Source organism: Mesoplodon densirostris, chromosome 4 (assembly GCF_025265405.1).
Source record: "Mesoplodon densirostris isolate mMesDen1 chromosome 4, mMesDen1 primary haplotype, whole genome shotgun sequence".
NCBI lineage: Eukaryota > Metazoa > Chordata > Mammalia > Artiodactyla > Ziphiidae > Mesoplodon > Mesoplodon densirostris.
The window spans coordinates 122,877,192-122,885,065 of record NC_082664.1 but is presented as its reverse complement, the minus strand read 5'-3'; positions in this window follow the sequence as shown (position 1 = coordinate 122,885,065).

The window sequence follows — 7,874 nt, the reverse complement described above, 5'->3', positions numbered from 1 at the left end:
TTCCCAGACCGGGGCACGAACCCGCGTCCTCTGCATTGGCAGGTGGACTCTCAACCACTGCGCCACCAGGGAAGCACGAGACGTTGGGTTTTTGAGACCTCTGCATGAGATAATAATCAAAGAGGTCAGAGTGTAAGAGTGCTTACCCAGTGTACAGAGCTCGTTAGCGGGGAATGGGTTGTGGTTGATATTTTTCTAGTCCTGGTTTGGGTTACATGGGGAGCAGACAGAGGAGACCGGCAGGGAACAGATGCAAATGGCTGCTGACGATTGGGTTTAAGAAAAAGGGTACGGTAACGGTTTTATTCTTGCTAAACCCAATTGTCTTTTACTGTCCCCCTTGACCTTTGGGTGACCTTTGACTCCAGCGACTTGCCTCTCTTGGTTTCCTTGAAAATATTTCCTAATTCGCAAGATGGCTGTCTGTTTTTCATTATCATAATCTTTTAATCATGGCACCCGATTTCAGCTTTATCTAATACCAGCCCATCACAGAGTTGTGTCAAGGAAATAAGACTAATTTGCTGGGGTTTTGCTTCCCTCTGTAAGGATATATGAGCCTTTCAGCCTACACTGCACAGCAGTGATTGCTACAAATCGTTGACTAGATTTCTATCGCTTAAAAAAATAATGACATAACTCAAATGTCAATGCAGAAGCCCCAAGAGCTGAGCAGGGAAAGGCAAATCCTTCTCTCTGATGTTCAGAAGCGCCAAGGGCAGAGTGTGTGGCCGGCTGATTTATGGTGGCCGAGGCACACGGAGCTGGGATGTGTTCTGGACGGGGAAGTGCATGGGGGCACTGAGACGATAAGCTGGACTCAAGGCCAAAGCTGCCGTGGAGTGAACGGGGCAGAGCACAACCTCATACACAGCAGCTCCCCTGGCTGGGCCCAGGCTGCAGCCTGCATTGTGCACCCGGTAAATGTGGACTCAAGCAGCTCTCCAGGAAATGTGTATCTGATGCAGTGTGTCAGGGGACCTGAGAGGCAGCTGAATGGAGTGCTGACACAAGCCAGGACTCGACAGCAGGTGGGCTCGGGTTCCATCCTGCTGCTGCCCTTTACTAGGGGCATATTGCTTCTGGTGACCTCGGACACAGTGCTTCACTGCTCGCGGCCTCAGTTTCCTTCTGTGTAAAATGGATATATCAGTAGCACCTACCTCGTAAAGTAATGTTTGAAAAATGTTCAGTGCAGTCTGTCAGGTATTATACACAATAAAAATTAAAAATCTGTAGTCTGATGTGGACATGGTGGGAGGAAGAGGAGGTTGGGACGAATTGGGAGATTAGGATTGACATATATACACTACCATGTATAAAATAGATAGCTAGTGGGAACCTGCTGTAAAGCACAGGGAGCTCAGCTCGGTGCTCTGTGATGACCTAGATGGGTGGGATGGGAGGGTGGGGTGGGATGGAGGTCCAAGAGGGAGGGGATATATGTATACATATAGCTGATTCACTTCGTTGTACAGCAGAAACTAACACACCATTGTAAAGCAATTATACTGCAATAAAAAAAATCTCTAGTCAGAGCTTTGCCTCTAATTAGCTGCGATACTTTGCACCAGTCAGCTTATTTCATTGAGCAATCAGTTTATTCATCTGTGAATCATACTTACAAAATAATAGATTTGGAGAGTTGGGTTGGAATCTCCCAGTTTTTGTGTGCTTTGTGATTCTGTGATGAGATGTCAATCAGAAAAGTCACAAAGGAAATAATGGATAGATTTAAAGACAAAATGAAAACTTATTTGCATAAAAGTTACAAGCAAAATTAAAAGACAAAAATCAAACTGAAAGAACTTGACAAAATAAGGGTCAATGTCCTTAATATAGAAACAGCTTCTTAAAAATCAACTGAAAACATTATGAGCTCTACTGAAAAACTGGTAAAAGAGGTAAAAAATGCACAGAAGAGGTAGTACACATGACTAATAAAAATGAAGAATGATTCCAACTTTACTGGTAATTGAAGGAATACAGTTAAAATGATTTACTTTTTTTTTTTTTTTTTTTGGCCTATTGTGACTAACACACTGAATGCCTACCCTGTACCAAGCAAAGTTATTACTCAAAGGTTTCCTGGGAGTATGGACAGACCACATTTTCCACACGCTCTTGCAGTTAGGTATGGCCATATGACTAATAGAATATGAGTGGCAGTGATTTGTTAACGGCTTCTCAAAGCTGTTAGCTCAATCCCCCATGCTTTCTCTTTTCCCTTGTTTGTTCACGGGCTGGAAAGTAGAAAAAAACCAGCTGAGGATTCCGAGGCTCTAGACAATGGTGGAGCCAAGCCGCTAGATGAAAAGAAGCTGGGTCCCTGGATGCCTGCATGCCTGTGTGGAGCAGTGTGCCCCTTCCAAGCCACATCAGACAATGAGTTGAGCAAAACCTTTTTGTTGTGTTAAGGCTTTGAAACTCTGGGATGGTTTGTTGCAGCTCTTAGCCCACCCTAACTAATTATGGATCAAATTTAAAAAGATTATAATGCTAACATTATTGGCACGTATGTTTATTTCATCCACGACAGTGGGATTTTAGGTGGGTGTGCTCTTTCGAAAAGAACCCATATGTAAGGAGGACCTTAAATAGTCATACCTTTTGGCTTAGTGATTCTGGTTTTAGGAATCTACCATAAGGATCTAAGCAGAGAAACAGATAAAGAATTTCCTATAAAGATACTCATCACAAATTCCAACAATAAGGGAACTACTTAGATATGTTATCCAGCTTCCATGGGGTGAACTATTATACAGTGATTAAATGAGATGTTTATGATTTAAAGTCAAAAATAGAATGCAAAACTGTATAAGTGGTTTTGTATATGTAGCTTAGACAGATAATATAGCTAAGCATTAAGCATAGAAAAAAGACCAGAAGGAAGAACACCAAAAGCATTCAGAGTGGTTAACCTGGAATGTGAGGCTGTGAGTAATTATAGCTTTCCTCTTTATGTTTTCCTGTAGTTTTCAATTTTTCCTCAATAAACATGTGCAATTGTATAGACAGTTTTTTTCTAAAAGACTGTATCATATTAGCTATGTTCCACCCAGCCTTGAAGTCTCACCTAGACCTATCTTGTGGATGAATTTGATGCTTGCTGTCTGTGAGTTTGTCTTTTAGTGTTAGTGCACGTGGCATACCCACTTCCCTGACGTGTGTGTTTGTACGTGTGTGTGGTGCGTACATAGATGTACACAGATGTTTGCCAGAGTGCCAAGAGGCCATCTGTAGATGCCAGGACCTTATATCAAAAGGAGGGGAAGGTGGACCAGGAGGGGAGCTCAGCCTGAGCCAAAGCTGCCATTAGTCTTATGGCCACCTGCCTTTGACCAAAGGTGGCTGCAGAATATATTGCTTTTTGAAATGAGTTGCATCATCACCTTGGAGAAGGCCTGGGTAGCACATCAGAAAATCTGTGTTTCCTGTGCAGAGCTCAGGCTGTGGAAGTCTGATCTTGTTTCCTTTGATGACTACAATCCAGGGATTACAAATCACTCTTGGCAGAGGATGCTGGGGAGAGGTTGAGTCTGAGTGGGGAAGAAGGCTGGAGTGTGTCTCTAGGTATCTTCGATTCCTAGGTAGGGTGGCCTGCATCACATCACAGCTGTTTATTCGTGTGTCCAAGTAGGGCAGAGAAGGTCACTGATGGTGTTAATTTCAGAAACAATTAGCAGTCACTACAAAACAGGAAAGTCTCTATTCAGATTGTGGGCTGGGCATCAGTAGTTAGAAATGTAGTATGGTCATGCTTGAAGAGAATGTCCTCCGAGTGAGATTGAATGTTAAGTTCTCTCTGTCATCACAGAACACCTGTTGGGCCCCCAGCTGCTGTTCTAGGCACCAGGAATATAAAAAATAAGTCTTTGAGAAAAGTCTTTACTCTTCCGTAGTGTCCTGTTATGGGGATTTCCTCCCCATAAAAAAAAAGTACAGATCATGATGATACACTGTGGCAGTTGCTAGGTTGGAGTTTTGCATATGCGACTTACACAGAAGTAAAGAAATTTAACCAAGTTGATCAAGTGCTGTAAATCAAGTGACTAAGTAATATTTGGAGAAGAGAAAGCACTCTTACTCCAAATGCATTTCTCCCTTCGATCTGCAGTATCATGTCATCCGAAATAGAAAAAGCAACTCTATACAGAAGCAGGAACAAATGGCTCATTTATTGAAAATATCTTGCCCGCCTGATATTTCTACCCTTGACTGTTTTCCTTAGTTACCTGGGAAGCGTTTTTTAGGACTGAAAACAAATATACACCACATCAATGTTGATGACCATGAAAATGATGTAGTTTGCACTGAAATCCTTGACTCATCTGTGCAGATTACCTAGTTTCTCCAGGGAAGAAAGGAGAAGTAAGGTGTTTCCTTTAATGAGTTAGCAAAACCCCCTGTAATGTGTTTGCTTAATAGTATCCAGGGAGGTTTAAGATCTTCTTAACATTTTTACCTAATTCAGATTCTCTGGGTTTTCAGGAAGCTCTGGGAAGGCCAGTCAGTTTGCAGAATGGAGGTTCTAATGGGAAGAAATGAGTTCTGTGGCTGGGTTTGAATGTGATGGGAAAAAAGGATGGACTTTGCAAGGGGTAGGAGAAAAGACCAAATATTGAGAGTAGAGGGAGTGTCAGGAGAACACGCCTCTGGCCTCAGGTCAGTAGGGGGAGACTGGAAAGTTGACCGGGGGGTTGGGGCTCCAAGGTCAGCTTTCCTGAATACCCTGCTGCCTGAGGCAGGATTTCCTGAAAGGGCTGTGGCGAGTGATGATGGCCAGCAGAGGGCTTGGGAGGGTCGGACCCTCTGCGGAGGCAGCACACATCTGTGGTGGGCCGGTGCCTTCGTTCTTTCTCTAGGGCAGTCTGTAGCCATTTACTGAGCACCAGCAATAGCACCTAGAGAGAAATCAGACATGGGCCCGCTTCCTAAGAAGTAAAAGTCTATTGGAGACACGTGCTGTTCATCCTTCATTCATTCATCAAACTTTTATTGCAGGGCCACTCTGTACCAGGCAAAGAGGAGTAAAGATGAAAAGATGAATAACGTATCCCTGGCCTTGAGAAGCTCCCCAACCAGTGAGGGACAAGCGTAAACAGAACATAAGAGAGCATGCCTGGTATCTGTTAAAAGAGATGATAATCCCTTCTCTTTTAAGCTTCTAGACCCTGTCCTGTACCTCCCATTGTTGTCTGGCAAATTTGCCCACTGTATTGTTAATGGTGACTCTTTTGAGAAAGGATATTTCTTTCTCAAAAGAATAAAGTAACTGCTAATAATAAAAGTCCACTGGGGCCTCCCTGGTGGCGCAAGTGGTTGAGAGTCCGCCTGCCGATGCAGGGGATACGGGTTCGTGCCCCGGTCTGGGAGGATCCCATATGCCGCGGAGCGGCTGGGCCCGTGAGCCGTGGCCGCTGAGCCTGCGCGTCCGGAGCCTGTGCTCCGCAACGGGGGAGCCCACAACAGTGAGAGGCCCGCATACCGCAAAAAAAAAAAAAAAAAAAAAAAAAAAAAAAAAAAAAAAAAAAAAGTCCACTGTGCTGGGCTTCCCTGGTGGCACAGTGGTTGAAAGTCCGCCTGCCGATGCAGGGGACGCGGGTTCGTGCCCCGGTCCGGGAAGATCCCACATGCCGCGGAGCGGCTGGGCCCGTGAGCCATGGCCACTGAGCCTGCGCGTCCGGAGCCTGTGCTCCACAACGGGACAGGCCACAGCAGTGAGAGGCCCACGTACCACAAAAAAAAAAAAAAAAAAAGTCCACTGTGCTATTTACTTCCTTGGACTGTTGGCATTCCTTTTGCCTATACCAGCCATTGGGCACTCAGTCTATCGTTGTGAAAGAAATATTCATTTATGTATTTTTGTATTTATTCGTCTGCCTCAGTAACAGTGTAAGCTTCTCAAGGGCAGGGGTCCCCCCCTTGTCATATGTAGTATCTGGCATGAAGCTTCCTAACTCAATAGGTATTGAAAGCTCATTAGCTGGTAACCTGATTGCCCCACATACAAATGTTCAAGGACTTCAGGATCACTGGTCCCAGCTCTATAAGAGACATGGGACCACTCTGATGTGTTGCGACTTGAGGAATCCATTCAACGTATCCATTGAGACCTAGAGTGTTCCTTTATCTCTAAACTAGTACTCGAGGTGACACCTGGGAAAAGATGTGGACCAGCAGCAGACACAGACTCTGTTTTGATCCTTTAAGCCAGCCCTGTTCGTGTATGGGTAGAAGGCAGTATCAAATGATGGTTAAGTGCATAAACTCTGGGCTCAGGCTGTCTGGGTTTGCATTGTGACTTTCCCACCTACTAGCTGGGTGACTTTGGAAAAGTTATTTAACTTCTCTGTACCTCCATTTCTCAATGGTATCTCCTTCATGGGGTTGTTGTGAGAATAAAATGAGTTAATATAAAGCACTTAGAAAACCATCTGACACATGGTAAACACTCAGTAGATGTTTGCTCGAGTCCCCAGCTACATTATTATTATTCTTATCTGAAATAATAGGTTATTAAATTGCTCATCTTGGCTCACTTTGCTGTAGGTGATGTTCATGGCACAGTCAAGTCATGTCCTGAAATGTTTCATCTCCCAGCAAAGAGGTGAGGTACACCCAGTCCCCTTGGGGTAGCATCCATCCATCCATTCATTCATTTGTTGAGTGTCTAGCTATGATTCTCTACCAGGTGGGAGGTAGTGAGTCTAATAAAGTGAAAAGAGGAGAAGCCCTGTGGTTGGTGGTCTGTATTCAAGTCCAAGCCCTACCCTCCACCCGTCGTGTGGCCTAAGTTTTGCTATGAGAATTAAATAACATGCTTATATCGCATATCAGGTGTGTAGTGTAGTAAAAGTTGATTCGTGACTTTCTTGACTTTTCTTCCACTTTCCTGTTAATGGAAGACAAAGGTAGGTTGGACACACTGATGTTGGGAGCTGACATCCTGGTACTTTGGTCCACAGACAACTGGACCAGTCAGGTGGGGACGCTGCACACAGTGGGCTGGGGTCCTGAGAGATGATATGTCTGGGGGAGAAGCCTGTGCGTGACGGTGGGGAGGGCAGGAGGGGGATCTGGGGTCTGTGGTTGGGATGTGGCCGCGAGGTGGTCTTTCTGAACCCAGACCTGAGAGGCTGATCAGACCCTTCTCTTTAGGGTACACTGAAATCAGGGGGCATCTTCCAGGGGTTCTGGCCAGGCCAAGAGGAGAAGGGGCAGGAAGGATACTCAGAGGTGGCCTGTGGGAAAGGGGCAGCACAACAGCGCCAATGTCCAGGGCACGGTGGCCTCTTTTGGGGTCAGGGAAGCCAGCTCCTGCCCTGGGTTACATCTGTTGTGGCCCCTCTTTCCGTCCCCTCCATCCCAAGCCTTCATGCCTCCTGTCACATCCTTCCTGTTCCCCAGGTGTGTGGGGACTGTGACTTTGGCCTGAACCAAATCAGGTGACTTGTCCAGCCTTCCTGCAGGGTCTTTGTGGAAAGGAGAGCCGGTGGGGCCTCCATTGGCCAGGGAACATATGTTTTAACAGAAACTAGATCGTTCGATTTTTTTGTTCACTGTCAAGAAAGGTTATAAATCAACAGGAGCAAACCCCCAAAGGTGACTCGCTCCACAGATAGCATGTTTACTCAATCCCCGGCACTGTTGCCAAATGGATTTTCGGGAAACCTCACTTTCATCAGGCCCCTCCCTTCTCCAGAACCTACAAGGGCTCTTTCTTCCCCATCTCGTCAAAATTCTCCTGGTGCTTGCCAGGGCTTGGATAACGTGTCTTCGCCACATCTTCACAGTTTTACTCCTTCATCACGATGAGAATCCTGCACTGCCTTCTGATCCTCCAGAACCAGGGCTTTTAAACTTTTCTGACC